This window comes from Lissotriton helveticus, chromosome 2_1, assembly GCF_964261635.1.
Source record: "Lissotriton helveticus chromosome 2_1, aLisHel1.1, whole genome shotgun sequence".
In the NCBI taxonomy this organism is placed as follows: Eukaryota; Metazoa; Chordata; class Amphibia; order Caudata; family Salamandridae; genus Lissotriton; species Lissotriton helveticus.
Window position 1 is genome coordinate 1298213675 of NC_136059.1, and position 23989 is coordinate 1298237663.

Below are 23989 nucleotides of genomic sequence, written 5' to 3' on the forward strand. Positions count from 1 at the left end.
TATTAACAAGATCATGAAAGACGTCAATGTTGTCTCTGGGTAACTGTGGTCTAAATTTCGATTTGGCTCTAAAGGGTGTTCTCACTTTAGTTTGTGGGACAAGCATAGTGCTAGGTGTCACTGTATTAGGAGCAGAGTCAGGAAGGACAATAGTGTGTGTCATGTCAGGGGGTTCCTCATTGCTGAGACTCTCCAAAGTTTCTAAAATATCTACATCACTAAGTGGTGCTACTACATTTTCATTTTGTACATTGACATTTTGTTGTCTACTTTGATGAATTTTAAACAATTTTAATTTACGTACAAACAGGTACAAATAAATTCGTGTTTGTGCGTAGTCCATAGGGGAGTCCGGACAGAATCCTAAGTTAAAGACTTGCTCTTCATTATCAGTTATTGGTCTACTCGAAAGATTCATTACCGTTAACTCTTGTGTTTCTTCTGCCATTATTTGCCTCTCTGAGTATGGCTTCTGCTTCCCGCGCCAGTGTTGTTGCTTCTTGATGCGCTGCTCTCGCCGTCTTTTGTTCTTCCGCCTCGGCCTTGGTATCTTGTCCTCCCTCTTATCGATTGTTCGTTTGCCTCTAACATGAGGCGCATTTCGTCGGAAAAAGCCGTTACTTCCGCTGGGCAGGTGGTGGTACTCTCAATTGAGCCGCTTTCTGAGCTGAGGCTGGTCTCGGATTCCCATCTGTCCTTATCTGCTGCTCCAAGTGCTCTGTCCTTCAGTAGGGATGCTCGTAGTTTGTCAAACTTCTTGGCAAACATGAGGATTCTCCCTGATTGATAGTCTCCCTCGTCCCTCTCAAAATTTCCCTGTTTCTTCGCAATCAGATCTTTTTCAAAGTTGGATATCCTATCATTTACTGTAGATAGGGTCTTTTTCACCTCATTTTGATCTACTTCTGTTGCAAGTTTGTCAAGAATTTTCTTTATTACTTCCACTAGTTCTTTGTGTTCTTCCCAGGAGTTTCTGATCAAAATTTGCAACATATTTTTAGAACAGGCGCTTGTATTTTCAAGCCATGCTTTAAGTACTTCTGGCTTTGGTTTGCTTAAAGTGGGCACAATGAAGATTCTTAACCCACGGGGAATGCGCTCCACTTCTAAGTAATTTTGGAGTGATGTCGCCTCCCACCAGCGACTCAACTCTTTCTTGCGTAGTCGTTCTAATAAGTTGCCTTTTTGTTTTATAGTTGATGCCATGTGCATTGTCACTGCTTCATTCTCTCGGCCTTTGTCGCTTTTATCATGTGTATTCTTCTTAAAAATCAAGTCAGCAGAGGCCTCTCGCCCTCTTATAAACTCCATGCCCCAGAATGCACCATGGTCAGCCGACCGGCTCAATACTGGATCGCGCTGTAAAAGCAATGTTCTAGTGCTCCCTGGCAGACTTCCTCACCCCTCGTAGCTCAATCGCTTACCTTCTGCACTGTTCGCTGGTGTTTCGTGAGAGCTGTCTTCAGTCTTCCAGCACTCCCGGGTGACAATTCGGGGCTGCCGGCGGGCAGAGACAAATTGACTTGTTGGTCAAGGGGCAGTATCTCGGCACGTATCTCCTCCCTTCCAAAGCGGGCTGGGGCTCGATAACGAGCGGGCGCCACCGCTCTGAAAATCCAACAGGAAACTCCACTTCTGTATACGTGTGAAGTACGAGCCACACCGATCCAGTTCAGATAATTAGTATTTTATTTGTGCAAAACAACAGACGCGTTTCGAGCAATCCTGCTCTTGGTCACATGACCATTCTCCCGTTTCCGGAAGCTAAATGCATTATATATATATGTGATCAAGCCTCCCTGGAGGCGAAACGCGTCATGGCGGCAGCGCTGGCTTTACGAGAATAAATATCACCTTGCACCAGCACCTTTGGGTCGACTCTTTGTTGCGGGACACTATTGGTGCACGTTCGTTCACCAGAAGCGACAACTTGCAAAAAAAAAAATATATATATATATATATGTCTGCATACACCACTGTGAACAACCGTTCACCCTCCTGCTGATGCCGGTGCCAGCAGTGGTCACAGTCCCGCTAAAATATGTTTCACACAAAGAAGTCCTCTTCTCAGAATTCTGAAATGACTCCAAAGCAGCACCACACAGGACGAGTGCAATAACGATTTATTGTCTCATAAACACAACAGTACGACGCCTTTCGGCGAAGCCTTTGTCAAGTATATTACCTGTGCTCAAATTACCAAAGAAAGGGTTAATAGACAGTGAGAAAACACTATTCCATCACACACGCCAGGATAAACTATTGTAAATGCATGAATGCCATTTCATTGGACATTTTTTTCAAAATGTAATATTGCATATTTGATTACATGTGAAATACAAAAACCCCAATTGTTTGACACTTGTGGATAAAATGCATTTTCGAACCAAAATAAGGAGTGAGGTTCTGATCTAAGCGCATTATATCTACTGCGTGCTAAACTCAGTGCTAACCTGTAATTCGGTATACAATCCGTAATTGTTGAACACGAGCGCACATTATAGCACGTTTTAAGCGAGCAGTAGAAATACCTGATGTGCGTGTAGTCCAAACATGATTTTAAACAGTAATTCAATAAACGGTAATGTACCTAATCAAAGATCATGTTGCATGAAAACAGATTATTACGGGTAATGTACCCCATGCGCATCAAGTTAAATCATACAGTATAGTCTACAATTCATAAATAACAGGTAATATACCTATTTTTCAAATTCAATAACCCTGCATGATTTAGATTCAAGCCACACCTATGTCACTAACCATAAAAACAGATTCTCTTCCTGGCGAGTAGAAGTCCTCCCATCGTATATATATAAATAGGGCAAAGGTCTACTGCTGTTTATGTGATATTTTATATATCTATATGCAGTGATATCACTCCATATTGGAAAAAAGTGAATAAAAGGAAACAAAGAGAAACAAAATTATAAAGGGGGAGAGATGGAGAAAAAACTGTGTAGATGGGTATGGTGAACCATATTGAATCATATGGTACAAGTTCCTACACTAAGCCTAGTGAGGAAAGGAGGGTCAGGGCTCTACGCAAATGCAAAATTATCTAGCGAGTCAACACACCCCCACCCAATATACACAGTGATATCCCAGAGACAACACTTACCTAAAAAAGTGATTACATTAAAAACAGCCAAGCTGATCAACATACCAGGAGACTAGGAGGAATAGGGATTCCTATTCGTATCACTTATAGCCTATGTGCGTGGCCAATTCCTCTCCAAAATTCATGCCCTTGGGAATTTTTGTTTCCAGCTCTAAAATGTATTTAGATTTAGTGACTCGTAACAACTTCTCACAATCCCCACCTCTGGGATGTGGTGGTATCTTGCCAATTCCATAAAATGTAAGTAAATTTGCATTGCTTTGATGTTTGTCCTGGAAATGTCTTGCGACAGGACAATTGCAGTCAACATTAGTTACTGCCCTCATGTGTTGCAACACACGTGTTTTGAGCTGTAATTTTGAGCTGCCCACATAGTTTAACCCACATGGCCATTCCAGGACATAAATACAATATTCACTGGTACATGTTATAAATCTATTGATTTCTTTTTTCTTTTTCTTATTCTTTCCTACAAAATAGCTGTCACAGTTTTCACTGTGTCTGTAGGCCTTACAGGAATCGCACTTCCTGAAACCCTTGGCCTTTCCCAGCCATGTGGTAGTGGTGGAGGTTTGTTGATAGCTATGGACTAACAGGTCTTTTAGGGATTTAGATTTTCTATAGGTTATAGATGGTACTTTTCCCATATCAGGGCCAATTATGGGATCCATTTCTAACAGACCCCAATGTCGTCTCATAGTACTCCTCAACTGATTAGACCTCACATTGAAAGTAGTAATCAATCTTGGTACCCCACTATTGCTGGTTAACTTCTTTCTAGAAGAAAAAAGTGCCTGATTCTGTGTGATTCCTTTAGCCTTTTTGCCTGCTGCCTCAATGGTCTAAATCTTTTCATCATGGTATTCTGTTCTCTGGCAAACTTGTCTTCTGTATTACATTTCCTTCGCACCAGAAGGAACTCGCCAAAGGGAATGCTATTTTTCAAGGGAGTAGGGTGGCTGCTATTGGCGTGGAGCAGGGTGTTTCCAGCCGTCTCCTTGCGGGAAAGGCTTGTGACCATTTTACCCTCCTCAATACAGATAGCAACATCCAAAAATTTGCAATAAGAACGACTGATAGAATGGGTACATTTGAGACTAAGGTCATTATTTCACAATTCATTTATGAATTCTATGGCGAGATCCACGGAGCCATCCCATTTTAGGAACAAGTCATCAATGTACCTGATCCAGATAGGGATGTGCTCCGTGAATCTGTCATTGGTCTCCACCCATACCACACGTTCCTCCCACCAGCACAGAAAAAGATTCGCCAGGCTGGGGGCGAAACATGTGCCCATTGCAGTCCCTGTCTTTTGTCGATAAAAAACGTAATCAAAAATGAAAATATTCTCATTGAAGCAGTATAGCATCATGGTCTTAAGCATCTGGGTATTGCCCCAGAGGGAAATATGTCTTTCATTTAAGAAATACAAACAAGCTTCTACTCCCCTCTTTTTCTCAATGCAAGTATACAAGGAGCACACGTCCAGTGCTATCATGTGGTAATTATCTTCCCAGGTGATGTCATGAATACTACATAAGGAATCAGTACTGTCACGACAGTAAGATCTTAATTTGATGACATACAGTGATAAAAACAAATCCAGAAAAACTGAAGTATTTTCCAGTAATCCCCCATTAGACTATACAATAGGCCTCCCTGGTGGTCTAGTCAGATGTTTGTGGATTTTGGAGAGTAGATAAAAACAAGGGATGCGTGGATTTTCGGTTCTCAAAAATAGAAACTCAGCTTTATCCAACAAACCCTCCTCCCACCATGCTTTCGATAAATCATGATACTTCACAATTGAGGTTTGGTACGTGTCCCAACTGTTCTTTTCATAGCAAGTGTTATCCTGTAATTGCCTTAGTGCCTCCTGATTATAATGTTCAGTATCTATGATGATGACATGTCCACCCTTGTCAGAGGGTTTTATAGTTATAGTTTCATCATCCATCAATGTCTTTAAGGCATTTCTTTGGGATCTCGTTAAGTTATCATAATACGGTGTATAACATTGATCTCTCATTTTGTTAATCTCTCGTATCATGATATTGTTGAAGGCCTCAATGTTATCATTTGGTTTAAACGTAGATCTTGGTCTTAACCCTGTGCGATAGGTGGCCTCTGGCTGGAAACCCAAAGCAGTCAACATTTTGCTTTTCTCTTTTGGGAAAAGTCATTCATATCCTCCTCCATTTGGTTTAAATCCAGGATAAGATTAGCATCTTCCAAATTTAGATCTGATGCTTCCTCCGTAATACAGCATCCAACCCCAGGAGTCTTTGTCTTTTTGGCAATTTTATGAATTTTCATCAGCTTCAACTTGCGTATACGGTAGGGCAGAAAGATAATCCCAATTGCAAAAGTGATTCCTCCTCCTTAGTGATCTCCCTGGAGGATAAATTGATGACTGATTGAGATTGCAGGGGCAGTTCTACCCCTTCGTCTGTTTTTTACTCGTCGTCTTTTTTTATTATTTCTTTTCCTTTTCCTCTTCTTGTGCCTCTTCCTCTTCACTGGTTGCTTTTCCTCCTGTTCCTTTTTCTGTTTGAGAATTTGGAATTTGTGGCGAAAGGTGAGGGGGGACACTTTGGGCTTCTTTATCAGAGCCCAAATCGGAGCTGGAATCAGTTGATGCTATAACCTGTTGCCTTTGTCTTTGGATGATGTGAAGGTTTCTCTGTGCCCAATCAAATCCTTTGGCATATGTCAGAATACGATCTTCAGAATAATCTTGTTTATCCCTTAGGAATTTGCGTTGTTTTTTTGCTTTTATTGCATCTTCATAATTTTCCAACTTGATTTCCAATTGTTTCTCAAAATCCGCAACTGTTTTATCACCCTTTAACCTACTCAGTTTCTGTCTCAATTCTGCCAGTTTTTTCTTTTGGTGTCTTTATCAATCTGAGCATATTTAACCAGCATTACCAGCATACCCTCGCATGTTTTGGCCATAAATGTGGCCCATTCCTTCAAAAGTTTTGGGTTCGGATTTTCATATATTGGAATGATTGCAATTCACAAGCCTTGCGGTACCCTGTGGACATCAATGCAGTTCGTTAGCAAGGTGATCTCCCACCATTTGTTTATCTCTCATTTTGTTAGTTTCTCCAGGAAAAATAGTTTTAGTTTCAAGATAGCTCCGCTGTGCTGGCACCACTGTTCAAAGTAGATTCCGTTATTCCAGTTTCCAAGCTCTTATCGAAGAGTGAAAGTGCCTCCGCCTTCCTTGTGGTCTCCCAATCACTCATACTCTTTAAAACCAACAATAGATATTACGTGTCCTTTACCAGATCAGTTTTTTACATCATATAGTTTTAGTACATGTTAATATATGGAAACACCCACATTGATTAAATATATGTCTATATATTTGGCTCCCTAGCTGCTAAAGTCTTCTAGTTTTATCGCACTACTTATTTTTTCTTTAATGGATATCACATTCGTGATATCCTATCGTTATACTGCCTAGGCACTTTTTGCACTGTATTAAGCATTTTGCACTTTAGCACCAAAAGAACTTTAACGTTGAACATTACCATTACCTTGTAGACGACATTGAGTGCAACATGACATGTAGAGGAGAAGGAAATGGCCGCCAGCGAAGAGCTCCTCCACCGAGCTCCTGGGTCGGGGAATACTTAATCGGTATTTATCCCCCTTAAAACCCTGTCATCCGACCCTCTCGACCATAGCATTGCAACCAGTAACCAATCTCCTACACACTTCTTAAGAAATCTGGAAGAATTCGTACTTTTAAACGACTTACCATTGGAGTCGGCGGAGAGAGACCCTGCTGCCCCTGGATTGTGCCGAGCTTCTCCCTGGCCGTGAAGATTCCCCCGGTGAATCTCTGGAGCCGACGACCAGGACGGAGACCGCTGTGACCTGTGGCCATTGCCGGGAATTGGGGCCTCCAATTCACTCCGGTACAGGTGCGTGGGTTGGCATGGTGAACGCCAGTTGGATCGGCTCCGAGAGTCCTGTTTGAAGCTGCGGGGTCTAGTTGTCGGGATCCTGTGGATCGGCCCCTCAGGTGACCTATGCATGGGGATGTGGGCAGAGTGCCCCCACAAGTCAGCGGCGGGTGCCTGTGAACGCTGCCTGAAACAAACTTTCGAGGAGCCGACGGGAGCCGTGTGCATTCAGTGGGGCTCTGACTACGGCCCGCGAACGGCACTGCGGGTGGTAGCACACGCACTGGGGAGAGCCGCGTGGTTGGTGTCCTCTGCCCAGCCCAGATCTCGCTTCGCAGGGTGGGAGGAACCTCTCGCAGCGGCGGCGGTGTCGACATTGTGGTGTTGCCTGGACCGCTACAGGGCCTGCATCCATTGGGACAGGAAATGAGCGGACTCCGCTCCCGGGATGACAGTGTCCGCCATTGCTGACTCCCACTGCGAAACAGAGTACGATGAGCTGGAGGGCTTTTTGGTCATCGCCGAAACCACCGGATGACTCAATGGTGTGCCTCTTGGCGGGGGCTCCTGATTATTTTCTATAATAACCCTCTGGGCATAACCAGCAATTCTAATCCCTCAAATTTCTTTTCTGAAACTCACCTGACTTCAAAATGGCGCCTGCCGCCGATCGTCACCAGGAGTCTAAATTACTCACCTTGGGATGCCCTGTTGTCTGCTTTCTCAGCCTAAAGACTGCAAAATAGATTGAAACAACTATCATTGGTTTCTGACCTACTGAGATGAACCCGATCAGCCTGTTGATTAAATAAGAATGAACTATGCCTGACCACAAGATGGCCACCACAGTCGACCTCATCACGATGTACTGCAAATCCTGGACAATCTAAAAACTGGTCATCGATCTGACTTGGATCTTAGCCGTCATCCAACCTAGAGCCTGCACTCCACTCAGGACATTTACTCGGTGAACTATCACCTACCTAGCCGGACTTCGGGTCAACGCTCCCGCGTCTCTCCTGACCTTATCTTTGTTGCATAGCATGATGTATAACACGAGATAGCACGAGATGTGACTCGTGTCTATCTCGTGTCAGTTGTTGTTGTTCGGTGCACATGCTGCTGCATCATTTGAAGGTGGGAGTTGGGGAGTGTTTAGAAGGATGCCGATATAACTTCTTTGACCGGACTTGAGATCGGACGTGTCTCCATTAAACACCTGAACCAACCTCATCCTGCCTTTGGTATCTTTTGTACACTGGCGACGAGGGGAAAAGGACTTCGAATCCGCCCTTTGGAAAAAGATTTTCATCTATTTTAAATCTATTCTTAAAAAAAAAAAAAAAAAGGGATTTCGAAGTACAGACAGAATGTGAACCCGAGAGGAAACTCTCACTCTTAAAGCACTGTCTTGGGGGAATTGGTTTAAAAGAATTCTTCACTCTTCCTGCTTTAATCAACCCTGGTGATAAGAATGTTTATGACCGTGCAGCGGAGCAGTTAAAAATAAGATTTGGCAAGAAAAAGAACATTGTTATGGAGAGATTTATTTTCTATTCTCGTAAACAATTTGCAGATGAATCAATTGAAGACTTTGTATCCTCTCTCAGATCACTTGCTGTCACTTGCGACTTTGAACACATAACTTATGAACAAGTATTGAGAGACCAAATATTAATGAGAACAAATAATAAAAAAGTTCAGGAAAGACTTTGGACAACATCAGATATGTCTTTAAATGCAGCTATCGATATTGCAAGGTCAATTGAACATTCCGAGAAGTTTGTGAAGGAAATAAGAGGACATGAAAAAGGAGATGTTTTCAGTGTTCCTAAAGAAGGGGAAAAATTTAAGAAAACCTTTATCCAAAAAAACGATTCTTCTAACAATAAGAATGATTCCAGATTTAAATATGCTAAAAATGAAAAGAGGAACGCTCAATGGAATTGCTTCAGATGTGGAAGTCCAAACCACTTAGCAAACTCTAAATCGTGTTCTGCTCTTGATAAAATATGTTTAAAGTGTAATAAGAAAGGGCATTTAACTAAATTTTGCAAATCTACCACTAGAAAAGTTAATATCGTTCAAGATGTTGATGATTATGAATTACTAAATGAAAATGATATCAACACTGTCATAAATATTCGTGGAAGTGAAGGTGTAAGTAAGTTTCCATCTTGTGATGTGATTATAGATGGAAAGATGATAAATGTATTTGTTGACACTTGTGCATGGTGCATCTAGGTTTAGATGTTGTAGAAAAGAATTGGCCAAACAAAAATTTACTCGAACCTGACATTTCACCAGGAGGTTACACAGGACACAAAATTGATTTGGTTGGTTTTTTTGGGGGGAAAATTACGTTTGCAAGTGAATCTACATATGGGAAGATTTATGTTGCAAAGTCTGGGCAATCTTTATTAGGATGGCCACACCAAGATCAACTGGGTATTAAGATAGAGCCAATCCTCCAGTGTATTCCATTGTAAGCACTAATGATTCTGATAGGAATGTCATGCTTAGTAAATTGAAATCTGAATTCTCAAATGTCTTTAGTGGAAAACTTGGTCAGTAACAGGGTTTTAAACACACTATTAAGCTTAATGCTGGCGTTGTTCCTGTTCGACACAGAGTCAGAAATGTCCCTCTTACATATAGGGATAAACTTAAAATTTTACTCAAAGATCTGTGTGACAAAGATATTATTGAGCCCATTGAGTCGTCACCTTGGGTTTCTCCGATTGTGATTTCGGTTAAATCCAACGGCGAATTGAGACTATGTGTAGATCTTCGCAGCTTAAATAACTCCATTTGGGTTGATGCTCATTCTTTGCCAAATCTTCATGAGATGGTCTCAACATTAGGGGTGCTGAGGTTTTTTCATGCATTGATTTGGCAAGCGCTTACCATCAAGTAGTTTTAGATGATGAATCCAAAAACTTGACCGCCTTTATTACTCCTGAAGGTCTTTTCAGATATAAACGTATGCCTTTTGGATTGGCTAGTGCCGCCTCAGTCTTTCAAAGGCTTATGAAAGAGACACTTGATGGTTTGACCGGGGCAATCGCCTTTCAGGACGATATACTTGTATTTGGGAAAAATGTTAAGGAACATGATGATAATTTAAGAAACGTGATATCTGCGTTATCAGTTAAAGGTCTTACTCTTCGCCTTGATAAGTGTAAAATCAGAGAAAAGGAAGTAGAATACCTAGGACACTCCATCAGTGGTGCCGGGATTAAACCGAAGCAGAAGCATATTGAAGGTATTATTAAGGCTCCCGTGCCCGTTTCAAAAGAACAATTAGTAGCTTTTTTAGGACTAATGGAGTTTTATGCTAAATTTATTCCAAATATTTCATCAAAAGTGGATCTCTTTAGACCTCTTTTAAAGAACAATGCAAGGTTTTTATGGTCTGATATGATGACTGAAGCATTTCAAAGTCTCAAATCTTTTATTGTGAATGCACCGTGTTTGAAACCTTTTGTTGTAGGGAAAAAGTGCACCATCATGGTTGATGCAAGTAGCACGGGGTTAGGTGCTGTTCTCATGCAAAATGATTGTGGAAAGGAATGGATAATTGTATATGCTTCAAGGGCATTAAGGGATGCTGAAAAACTTTATTCAGTTATTGAAAGAGAGTTATTGGCTTCAGTTTGGGCAGCTGAACATTTTAAAACTTTTTTATGGGGCACAAAGTTCACAATAAAAACTGACCACAAGCCTCTTATTTATATGATGGCACCGGGTGGAGGTCGCACCTTGTCAGCTCGTCTTGCTAGACTAGCTTCCAGATTACAAACGTTCCATTTTGAAATGGTTTATGTAAAAGGGAAAACTAACGTTCATGCAGATTGCATGTCCAGACTGCATACTTCTTGTGATGTTTCTTGTGACGATGATGAGTGTGAGGTTGCTTTTACTGCCCAAGACGTCTTGTTGGTGTATGGGGAGAAATTTGATTTAAGTAAGGAATCTTGGACAAGGGAAATGGAAAAAAGTATTGAATTGACTGAAGTTAAGAACTACATCCTGCAAGGGTGGCCGGATCAAAGGAAATTTTCAGGCGAAATGATGAGTTATGCTAAGGTGCAAGATGAATTAGCAATTGAAAATGGTTTACTCATGAGAGGTGATAAATTTATTCCTCCTCTTTCCTTGAGGGACACTATTATTAGCATTGCTCATGAAGGGCATTGAGGGATCTCGTTTACTAGGAGACGAATAAAAGACTTCTTTTGGTGGCCAGGTATAGATGGTTGCGTGGAACATTATGTCCAGAAATGCATAGATTGCGCTAATAGTGACAAGTCTGCTGTCCCTTTGCGTTCTGAACCTTGTCCTGTGGAGTATCCTTTTGGTCCTTGGCGGAAGTTAGGTCTTGATTTTATTGGCCCGTTTGCTGTCTTACCTGAGCAAGGAAGGTTTGGCATTGTTTTGATAGATTACTTCTCGAAATGGCCAGAAGTCAAAATGGTAAGGGACATAACAACTAAAAATGTGATAGAGTTTTTGGATGAAACCTTTTGCTGGGAAGGAATCCCAGAAGAATTAGTGACAGACAATGGACCACAATTTACCAGTAAGGATTTTGAGTGTTTTGTTACTAAATGTGGGATAACACATAATAAAATTGCTGTTTTCCATCCAGAGGCCAATGGGCAAGTTGAAAGATTCAATAGAGTAGTTAAGGAGGCTATCCAACTTTCTGTTAAAGGTAATATAAACTGGCGTAACACTCTTCAGTCCATGTTGTTGTCTTACAGAACATCACCAAATTCTGTTTCATTGGTCAGTCCATTTGAACTTTTAAGGGGTCGGAAACCCAGTACTCGATTGACTCCGTGGTGGTTAAAAAACAAATCTGAGTGATCATTGTGGTTTTTCAAAGGTTGACTATGATTTGGTCCGTAATAGAGTGAGTGCATATAAGGATGAGATGAAGAAAAGGATGGAGAAGAAGCAAGGTTCAGTGAGTAAACATGTGATTTCTGTTGGTGATTTAGTGCGTATTAAGAGAAAGGAAGGTGTGTTGAAGGGGGGGCAAATCTGGTCACATCCTAAGGAAGTTATTGAGGTTTTTAAGCATGCTGTTAGAATTGATGATGGAAGTGTTTGGAATTTGAACAGGGTTTCTATATTTAAGGGCAAGGAAGTTGTTAGATTAGATGGTGACAGTAATGTTTTTTTGGATTTTGAATCTGGCAATGAAGGATGTTCTCCAAATGGCAATCTTCCGGATGGGGATGTTACACTTTCTCCTTCCATTGTATCTTCAAAAAAATGTTCAAGAATTCATCGTCTTCCTGAAAGGTACAAAGATTTTGTAATGAATTAGTATTATTGTGAATTACACTGATTGTATGGACCAATGTTTTCTATACATAGAATGTTCAAGATGAATTTTATTTCAGTGTTATATCATTATATTATGTGTATTTTATTTTATTTATTTATTTATTTATTTTTGTTACAGGAAGGGAGGTGTGTTGTATAGCATGATGTATAACACGAGATAGCACGAGATGTGACTCGTGTCTATCTCGTGTCAGTTGTTGTTGTTCGGTGCACATGCTGCTGCATCATTTGAAGGTGGGAGTTGGGGAGTGTTTAGAAGGATGTCGATATAACTTATTTGACCAGACTTGAGATCGGACGTGTCTCCATTAAACACCTGAACCAACCTCATCCTGCCTTTGGTATCTTTTCTACAATCTTCCCCCTCTCTCTTCCCCCTACCCTCTCCCCTCTCCGCCCCTACTCTTTCCTGCTTCTTTCCTCTGCCACCACCTGCTCCTGCCTCTTTTCCCCACCCTGTTTCTGAGTGAACCTCTTCCCTCGACACTTGAGACCGAACTAATTTGTCTGATGCCAGATGGAGCTACCTGGTTTAGCTATAGGGGAGATGGGCCATGGATTCCCTCCTTGGTCGTCACCTACCCAGTCGGTCTTTAGACAGACTTCTTTTTGTCTCTACGGCTGTCTCTTCCCTTATCCTCACTTTCTCACCTCCCCTACCCCCAACTACTTCTCTCTCTCCTTTCTCTCCTCTCCTAATGTATTGCTGATTGTCGGATGTAATGTTTAACTGTCGATCTTTTTTTATTATATTGTTGAACCTCATTGTTCCAAAAACACAGTTGATGGACAGAATGTAGAAAAATGTCATACATTCACCCCAGTACAAGGATCTGGGCCTAAATCCATCGTTTTTTGCACTCCACACCACCCTGGGTTAGACACTGGCTATATGCAAATCAGCCCTGACCCTGTGCCTCATGGGAACAGTCCAGTCCGAACTACCAAGCCATGTCTTTCCCAGACCGGAATCAAGCATCCAAGGACCGGTTTCTGGCTATCAGCCTTCATCAGCCTGGATAGCTTGACTCCAGTGGTGTGGAGAGCCTGGGACTCACGTCAGAGCATACCAAGCCCACTCGGGGTGAAAATTGCAAAAAACACAGTTGATGGACAAAATGTAGAACAATGTCTTACATTCACCCCAGTACAAGGATCTGGGCCTAAATCCATTGTTGTTTTGCACTCCACACCACCCTGGGTTAGACACTGGCTATATGCAAATCAGCTCTGACCCTGTGCCTCATAGGAACAGTCCAGTCCGAACTACCAAGCCATGTCTTTCCCAGAACGGAATCAAGCATCCAAGGACCGGTTTCTGGCTATCAGCCTTCATCAGCCTGGATAGCTTGACTCCAGTGGTGTGGAGAGCCTGGGAATCACATCTGAGCATACCCAGCCCACTCGGTGTGAAAATTGCAAAAAACACAGTTGATGGACAGAATGTAGAACAATGTCATACATTCACCCCAGTACAAGGATCTGGGCCTAAATCCATCGTTTTTTTGCACTCCACACCACCCTGGGTTAGACACTGGCTATATGCAAATCAGCTCTGACCCTGTGCCTCATGGGAACAGTCCAGTCCGAACTACCAAGCCATGTCTTTCCCAGACCGGAATCAAGCATCCAAGGACTGGTTTCTGGCTATCAGCCTTCATCAGCCTGGATAGCTTGACTCCAGTGGTGTGGAGAGCCTGGGACTCACGTCTGAGCATACCCAGCCCACTCGGGGTGAAAATTGCAAAAAACACAGTTGATGGACAGAATGTAGAACAATGTCATACATTCACCCCAGTACAAGGATCTGGGCCTAAATCCATCGTTTTTTTGCACTCCACACCACCCTGGATTAGACACTGGCTATATGCAAATCAGCTCTGACCCTGTGCCTCATGGGAACAGTCCAGTCCGAACTACCAAGCCATGTCTTTCCCAGACCGGAATCAAGCATCCAAGGACCGGTTTCTGGCTATCAGCCTTCATCAGCCTGGATAGCTTGACTCCAGTGGTGTGGAGAGCCTGGGACTCACGTCTGAGCATACACAGCCCACTCGGGGTGAAAATTGCAAAAAACACAGTTGATGGACAGAATGTAGAACAATGTCATACATTCACCCCAGTACAAGGATCTGGGCCTAAATCCATCGTTTTTTGCACTCCACACTACCCTGGGTTAGACACTGGCTATATGCAAATCAGCTCTGACCCTTTGCCTCATGGTAACAGTCCAGTCCGAACTTCCAAGCCATGTCTTTCTCAGACCGGAATCAAGCATCCAAGGACCAGTTTCTCGCTATCAACCTTCATCAGCCTGGATAGCTTGACTCCAGTGGTGTGGAGAGCCTGGGACTCACGTCTGAGCATACCCAGCCCACTCGGGGTGAAAATTGCAAAAAACACAGTTGATGCACCGAATGTAGAACAATGTCATACATTCACCCCAGTACAAGGATCTGGGCCTAAATCCATCGTGTTTATGCACTCCACACCACCCTGGCTTAGACACTAGCTATATGCAAATCAGCTCTGACCCTGTGCCTCATGGGAACAGTCCAGTCCGAACTACCAAGCCATGTCTTTCCCAGACCGGAATCAAGCATCCAAGGACCGGTTTCTGGCTATCAGCCTTCATCAGCCTGGATAGCTTGACTCCAGTGGTGTGGAGAGCCTGGGACTCACGTCTGAGCATACCCAGCCCACTCAGGGTGAAAATTGCAAAAAACACAGTTGATGGACCGAATGTAGAACAATGTCATACATTTACCCCAGTACAAGGATATAGGCCTAAATCCATCGTTGTTTTGTACTCCACACCACCCTGGGTTAGACACTGGCTATATGCAAATTAGCTCTGACCCTGTGCCTCATGGGAACAGTCCAGTCTGAACTACCAAGCCATGTCTTTCCCAGACCGGAATCAAGCATCCTAGGACCGGTTTCTGGCTATCAGCCTTCATCAGCCTGGATAGCTTGACTCCAGTGGTGTGGAGAGCCTGGGACTCACGTCTGAGCATACCCAGCCCACTCGGAGTGAAAATTGCAAAAAACACAGTTGATGGACAGAATGTAGAACAATGTCATACATTCACCCCAGTACAAGGATCTGGGCCCAAATCCATCGTTTTTTTGCACTCCACACCAACCTGGGTTAGACACTGGCTATATGCAAATCAGCTCTGACCCTGTGCCTCATGGGAACAGTCCAGTCCGAACTACCACGCCATGTCTTTCCCAGACCGGAATCAAGCATCCAAGAACCGGTTTCTGGCTATCAGCCTTCATCAGCCTGGATAGCTTGACTCCAGTGGTGTGGAGAGCCTGGGACTCACGTCTGAGCATACCCAGCCCACTCGGGGTGAAAATTGCAAAAAACACAGTTGATGGACAGAATGTAGAACAATGTCATACATTCACCCCAGTACAAGGATCTGGGCCTAAATCCATCGTTTTTTTAACTCCACACCACCCTGGGTTAGACACTGGCTATATGCAAATCAGCTCTGACCCTGTGCCTCATGGGAACAGTCCAGTCCGAACTACCAAGCCATGTCTTTCCCAGACCGGAATCAAGCATCCAAGGACCGGTTTCTGGCTATCAGCCTTCATCAGCCTGGATAGCTTGACTCCAGTGGTGTGGAGAGCCTGGGACTCACGTCTGAGCATACCCAGCCCACTCGGGGTGAAAATTGCAAAAAAACACAGTTGATGGACAGAATGTAGAACAATGCCATACATTCACCCCAGTACAAGGATCTGGGCCTAAATCCATCGTTTTTTTGCACTCCACACCACCCTGGGTTAGACACTGGCTATATGTAAATCAGCTCTGACCCTGTGCCTCATGGGAACAGTCCAGTCCGAACTACCAAGCCATGTCTTTCCCAGACCGGAATCAAGCATCCAAGGACCGGTTTCTGGCTATCAGCCTTCAGCAGCCTGGATAGCTTGACTCCAGTGGTGTGGAGAGCCTGGGACTCACGTCTGAGCATACCCAGCCCACTCGGGGTGAAAATTGCAAAAAACACAGTTGATGGACAGAATGTAGAACACTGTCATACATTCACCCCAGTACAAGGATCTGGGCCTAAATCCATCGTTTTTTTAACTCCACACCACCCTGGGTTAGACACTGGCTATATGCAAATCAGCTCTGACCCTGTGCCTCATGGGAACAGTCCAGTCCGAACTACCAAGCCATGTCTTTCCCAGACCGGAATCAAGCATCCAAGGACCGGTTTCTGGCTATCAGCCTTCATCAGCATGGATAGCTTGACTCCAGTGGTGTGGAGAGCCTGGGACTCACGTCTGAGCATACCCAGCCCACTCGGGGTGAAAATTGCAAAAAACACAGTTGATGGACACAATGTAGAACAATGTCATACATTCACCCCAGTACAAGGATCTGGGCCTAAATCCATCGTTTTTTTGCACTCCACACCACCCTGGGTTAGACACTGGCTATATGCAAATCAGCTCTGACCCTGTGCCTCATGGGAACAGTCCAGTCCGAACTACCAAGCCATGTCTTTCCCAGACCGGAATCAAGCATCCAAGGACCGGTTTCTGGCTATCAGCCTTCATCAGCCTGGATAGCTTGACTCCAGTGGTGTGGAGAGCCTGGGACTCACGTCTGAGCATACCCAGCCCACTCGGGGTGAAAATTGCAAAAAACACAGTTGATGGACAGAATGTAGAACAATGTCATACATTCACCCCAGTACAAGGATCTGGGCCTAAATCCATCGTTTTTTTGCACTCCACACCACCCTGGGTTAGACACTGGCTATATGCAAATCAGCTCTGACCCTGTGCCTCATGGGAACAGTCCAGTCCGAACTACCAAGCCATGTCTTTCCCAGACGGGAATCAAGCATCCAAGGACCGGTTTCTGGCTATCAGCCTTCATCCGCCTGGATAGCTTGACTCCAGTGGTGTGGAGAGCCTGGGACTCACGTCTGAGCATACCCAGCCCACTCGGGGTGAAAATTGCAAAAAACACAGTTGATGGACAGAATGTAGAACAATGTCATACATTCACCCCAGTACAAGGATCTGGGCCTAAATCCATCGTTTTTTTTCACTCCGCACCACCCTGGGTTAGACCCTGGCTATATGCAAATCAGCTCTGACCCGGTGCCTCATGGGAACAGTCCAGTCCGAACTACCAAGCCATGTCTTTCCCAGACCGGAATCAAGCATCCAAGGACCGGTTTCTGGCTATCAGCCTTCATCAGCCTGGATAGCTTGACTCCAGTGGTGTGGAGAGCCTGGGACTCACGTCTGAGCATACCCAGCCCACTCGGGGTGCAAATTGCAAAAAACACAGTTGATGGACAGAATGTAGAACAATGTCATACATTCACCCCAGTACAGGGATCTGGGCCTAAATCCATCGTTTTTTTGCACTCTACACCACCCTGGGTTAGACACTGGCTATATGCAAATCAGCTACCCAGTCGGTCTTTAGACAGACTTCTTTTCGTCTCTCCCTTGTTCTGCCTGGTTTCTCAGATTAGATAGAACCAGCTCATCAGAGCCTTACTAACTCAGCCTGAACGTTACCCTCTCCCCCTCCCTAGGACCTATTCACAACAGGTAACAACATATATCTACCACCTAAGGACAGGGAATTCCTAAGATGCATACCATGTACCTCCTATAATATCAGCAATCGGCGGCCTCGCGGTCCCATACGAACCCAGACCTCTCTACCCAGACGGCAGTATCAGAATCGGCGGCCTCGCGGTCCCATACGAACCCAGACCTCTCTACCCAGACGGCAGTATCAGAATCGGCGGCCTCGCGGTCCCATACGAACCCAGACCTCTCTACCCAGACGGCAGTATCAGAATCGGCGGCCTCGCGGTCCCATACGAACCCAGACCTCTCTACCCAGACGGCAGTATCAGAATCGGCGGCCTCGCGGTCCCATACGAACCCAGACCTCTCTACCCAGACGGCAGTATCAGAATCGGCGGCCTCGCGGTCCCATACGAACCCAGACCTCTCTACCCAGACGGCAGTATCAGAATCGGCGGCCTCGCGGTCCCATACGAACCCAGACCTCTCTACCCAGACGGCAGTATCAGAATCGGCGGCCTCGCGGTCCCATACGAACCCAGACCTCTCTACCCAGACGGCAGTATCAGAATCGGCGGCCTCGCGGTCCCATACGAACCCAGACCTCTCTACCCAGACGGCAGTATCAGAATTGGCGGCCTCGCGGTCCCATACGAACCCAGACCTCTCTACCCAGACGGCAGTATCAGAATCGGCGGCCTCGCGGTCCCATACGAACCCAGACCTCTCTACCCAGACAGCAGTATCAGAATCGGCGGCCTCGCGGTCCCATACAAACCCAGACCTCTCTACCCAGACGGCAGTATCAGAATTGGCGGCCTCGCGGTCCCATACGAACCCAGACCTCTCTACCCAGACGGCAGTATCAGAATCGGCGGCCTCGCGGTCCCATACGAACCCAGACCTCTCTACCCAGACGGCAGTATCAGAATCGGCGGCCTCGCGGTCCCATACGAACCCAGACCTCTCTACCCAGACGGCAGTATCAGAATCGGCGGCCTCGCGGTCCCATACGAACCCAGACCTCTCTACCCAGTGGCAGTTTATCCTATGATTACCATTACATAAAGGGATCAGTCTCACTATTCATCAGGGTTATAGAACTACAGTATTCCCGATCACACAACGGTTGCCAATTTGGATAATGTACAACTTATTCTCTAATTCAAGGGGCTCCTCTCTCCCTTATTCAGTTACCACTTACCTGATCAGGGTTAGCATCTGTTCACATAGCAGCATCTGACTAGAAGAATAGGTTACCCTCTCATACAAGAACACGCAGCACATGTCGGTTCACTAAGAACTGGGGTACTTTATTTCTCATAACAATAAACAAACATATAACACCATACTACAACACATAACCTGCAAAGAGAAGTGAAAGATTAGGTTGTACACTCTAATAAGAAAGGGTCGACATCACCTTATTAATATGAAGTCTGCACTCAGCAGTCATCTAGGTTCCCTTCTCGTCTGTGCCTTGGCTCGTCTTGAAGTCACACCTCCGCAATCACGGGTACACGGCTGCACCGCTATGCGCTGTTCCCTTCACCCTTCTCCAAGTCACTGGAACCTTCCTTTCATCGGCTACTCTCTTTTCCCTGGCTGTTCTGCTAAGAGAGTATCTGTTTCTCGATTCTTCTCCGCCTTTGGAATGGCGTCTGTCTTCCCTGGAATAAGTAATAGCTTTACTGCTAACGGCTAGATGCCGCCTACGGACTAACTCCACAACTGTCTCGGGCTTTCACTAATATAGAAGCGTGTTTCTTCATGGAAAATTCCAGCCAGTAACCTGCCGCCCACCAAATTCTTGTACCTCCCCGTACCAAGGACACGTTCCCAGCCGGCCGGCCTGATGTTGTGTCTTCGGCATGAAGAAAAATACAATCCTTCGACAAGGGCCGGCCTGAACCGGTTCTCTCCAAGCGAACAACACCTCATAACTAAAACATTACACTTGACCTAGAAGCATCCCAAGCTGCCGGGGCAGAAAGAAAGATGGAGTCTCTCCCGTTTGAGGCCTACCAGGCCCGAATTGAGCACAACTCCATGGAAAGTATAATAATACCCTAACTAAAGGACGGATTATCCCTAATACTAACGAATCTATCCCCTAGCCTATGTGTATAAGCCCTAATCTAAGGGGGAGAATACAGAATTATATCAAAGTGCCTTGTAAATAGGCTCTATCCACTACCCTGACCCTTGCACTGGAATGATAAGAGACTGAAGTCACCATCAATCACCTTTCCTCAAAAGAGGGCCGGGAAAATCGAGCAGAACATTTCACCCTTGACTTCAGTCTATTATACATTCGTCAAACAGAACTAACATCTGTGGAAGAATAATAGGAAACAAAACTAACTGATCTATGTCTAGTACCAGGTTTGCAGTATTGAAGTAGAGAAGGAATACACTGAATGAAGCAACAAATAGCAATCAGAATGCTAATAGTAATCAAAATACCCCCTAATATTTGACGCAACATATGGAAATCCGGTAGCCAATTAAAGAGCCAGTCAAACCAGCCCTGGTCAATGTGTTTTCTAACCTCTTCCGTCAAGTCATGTAGTTTGTCAATATGAGCCTGAATGGATTTCGTATGGTCAGACAGGTTAAAACAACAAAGACCCTCAAAATCAGAACAATCATGTCCATGTTTAAGCAAAAGATAATCAATAGCTGCCCGGTTCTGCAAGATAGCTCTACGTTCACCCTGGGCGTCTAATAGTATGTCAGACTGGATTGTAGAAGTACGATTAATGGATTTTACCATCCAGCAGGCCATTTTACCAATAGACTTGGCATTATAGACCGCCAAGGCAGGAACACCAACAATTGAGATAGCTAAACTAAGGTATTCAGATTTGGAATATAAATGCATAGACGAATCACAGTCCTCCTGTAACATCACAGTATCTCGAATCACACGAGAATTGGCATTAGGATGCGATGAGAACATCAACAAACTCAGTCTGGTAATGGCACAAGGGCCTCCGGAAATGTTTGCGGGAATATATGGCCAGGATGTGTTACCACACGAGAAAAGCCAACCAGAGGGTAGCAGCATTGTATGATAATGACTGGGGGTAACCACTAAACTCTTACAAGTCATATTATTCTGAACAGAGGTACATAATTTCGGTGATCTTTGGAAGCACAAAGTCCTTTCATGAGCTGTGAATGAAGTAGTACCTTTCAATTTTAAACGCACACACTCAGAAATAGCATTGGGATCACAAGTAAGGAAAAAACATAAATCACCCTGCGTGATATTATAAGTGATTATCTGGGACTGGATCAGGGGTGTCGAATCGGACAACTCAGTACATAAAGGGCAGTATTCATGTGTAGCAAAATCTCCCAAAAGGACATTAGTACAGGCATTCGATATATTAAAAATATTGGCCAAAGTCTCTAATGAAGCAGGGACAGCAACTAAACAAGTCGCTAGAATGTCAGTCACCGAACGCATCGGTGTTAAACAAAAATGAGGGGCATTAGTCACTCGCTTGGCCAAAGTAGTCCAAAAGTTCGATGACGAATCCCACGCAGCAAAGGAACGCGGTACTTGGGTTCTCAGATCAGCCCGGGTCGATGGGTTCCCTCCTCTTTCGTCGTAGGAGTCCGAAAGGAGTCCAACGCCGACACATCCTGCAGCAACAGTCCAGAGAATGATCTGAAAGAAAATCAAATACAGGCATTATTCATTCTCGTAGGTAACATTTGTCAGCCGGGACAGCTTCCCAGCTATCTTTCCCTGGTCTCATGACTAGAACAGTATTATCATGACCGGTTGCAATAATCTCAGCTTGTTCAGGGGGATTCTTAGGCGATTGCACCCAAACTCTAGCTCCAGGATTATCCGTGGAACCAAATCCTTTTTGTCCTCGTACAGTTAGCAACGTTGGGGCAGTGCCTTTTGTGATCTCACCACTGAAAACAGGCATTATCAACAATTGAGCAATTCGGTCAGTTTTATAAATTGGTAAATCAACCTCACTGCTATTCAGCAGGAGCACCTTAATCTCTCCCTGATAGTCACTGTCAATGACTCCTCTGAGTACTTGAACACCTTTCACAGCCAGCCCCGATCTAGGGGCGATTAATCCAAAATTTCCAGTGGGTATACAGACACTAACACCGGTTTCAATGATGACTCGATCTTTACTTTTTATAATAGTATCATTCATGGCATGCAGGTCTAGACCTGCCGACCCCGGGGTCGCTCTGCATGGAGCCAGTGCTCCGGGGGTAATTTCCCAGTACATCACAGTGTCACCAATAGAATTGGGCTTTGCATCAACATTCGGGGGGAACAAACGCATCAATGGAGATTCAGCATTTAGAAAGGGACGATTATTCAAAATTAATAAGGCCTGGAACAAATAATCCCTCCAATTCTTATATCTGTCATCGGTTAACTTACGCAGTTGATTTTTCAGCAAACCGTTCAACCTTTCAATAAGGCCCGAGGCCTGCGGATAATATGGTATATGAAATACCCATTCAATATTATTTTCCACACAAAATTCCTGCACCAATCTTCCACGAAAATGGGATGCATTATCAGATTGAATTTGGAATGGGACACCATAATAAAGCATAATCAATTCCAATGTCTTAATGGTATTCACTTGGGTAGCCTGTTTACAGGGGAGGGCCACTAACAGGCCACTGTATGTATCAACAATGGTGCAAATGTATTGACAATTTTTACTCATAGGAAGTGGACCAATATAATCAATTTGCCAAATTTGAGCGGGCAATTTTCCGCGATGTAAATGACCTTTAATAATTTGAGGCACTTTCCGCTGTCTAGCATGCTGACAAATGGGACAATGCAAAATAATGTCTTTGATTAAATCTAAAGGAATATAAATTCCTCGATCAGCGGCCCACCTGCTAGTGGCTTTCTCTCCATAATGTCCTGCTTTCTGGTGGGCCCATTTCGCCAATCCTTCCATATCAGAATCCTGCATGTCCACCAGTGCCTCAGCAATTTTAGATTTTTCATCTGCAATATTATGAAAGAATTTGTCAAGGGAGTCTATTGGGGTATGAGCATCCACATGAAAGATTGTAACAGTACTTTGCGGGAGCATTTCCCAAATCTCTTGCCATAATTCTTTTCCCCACAGTTCTTTTGAATGCAATTCCCAATTATGGGAATGCCAAGTCGGTAACCAAACTGCCAATCCATTGGCAGTCGACCAGGAATCAGTAAAAATATGACATGTGCCAGGTAACTCTTGCTTCAGAACTTGATAAACAGCATAAAGCTCAGCGAATTGGCTGCTCTTTCCCTCACCAGTTGTACTCAGCAACTTTTGTGTGATCGGATTATAGGACACGGCCTTCCAATGTCGTTTTGTACCTATGAACCTTGCCGAACCATCCGTAAACCAAACGTGGTTTTTGTCCTCCGGGGACAAATCATCAAATGGCTTACCCCACTAAACAGGGGATTCCTGTACTAAAGGTACGGAACATTCACTCTCCGTCTCAACCGATGGCGCCCGCGCCACCTGCTCATGCAAGGATGCAACTCCCTTTGGTCCCACACGTGCCCTGTCTTGTATGTACCATTTCCACTTAATCACACTCGCCTCCTGAGCGTGTCCAATTCTGTGAGTTTTCGGCGAACTCAAAACCCACTGCATGATAGGAATTTCAGGTCGCAGGACCACATCATGTCCCAAAGTTAATTGCTCGGTATCCACCAGAGCTCAGTAACATGCAAGCAACTGTTTCTCAAAAGGTGTATAACGCTCACCAGCATCGGGTAACTTTTTAGTCCAAAAACCTAACGGTACTTTACTTCTGCCTTGTTTCTGCCACAAACTCCAATTTGCATAAAGGCCTTGTACAGACACATTCAAATCCACATCACCATCGCACACAGGCCATAAATCCAAGGCATACTGAATCGCTTCTTTTGCCAAACTAAACGCATCTTGCTGTGGTTTACCCCATTCAAACGCATTCTTTTTACGAGTGACTC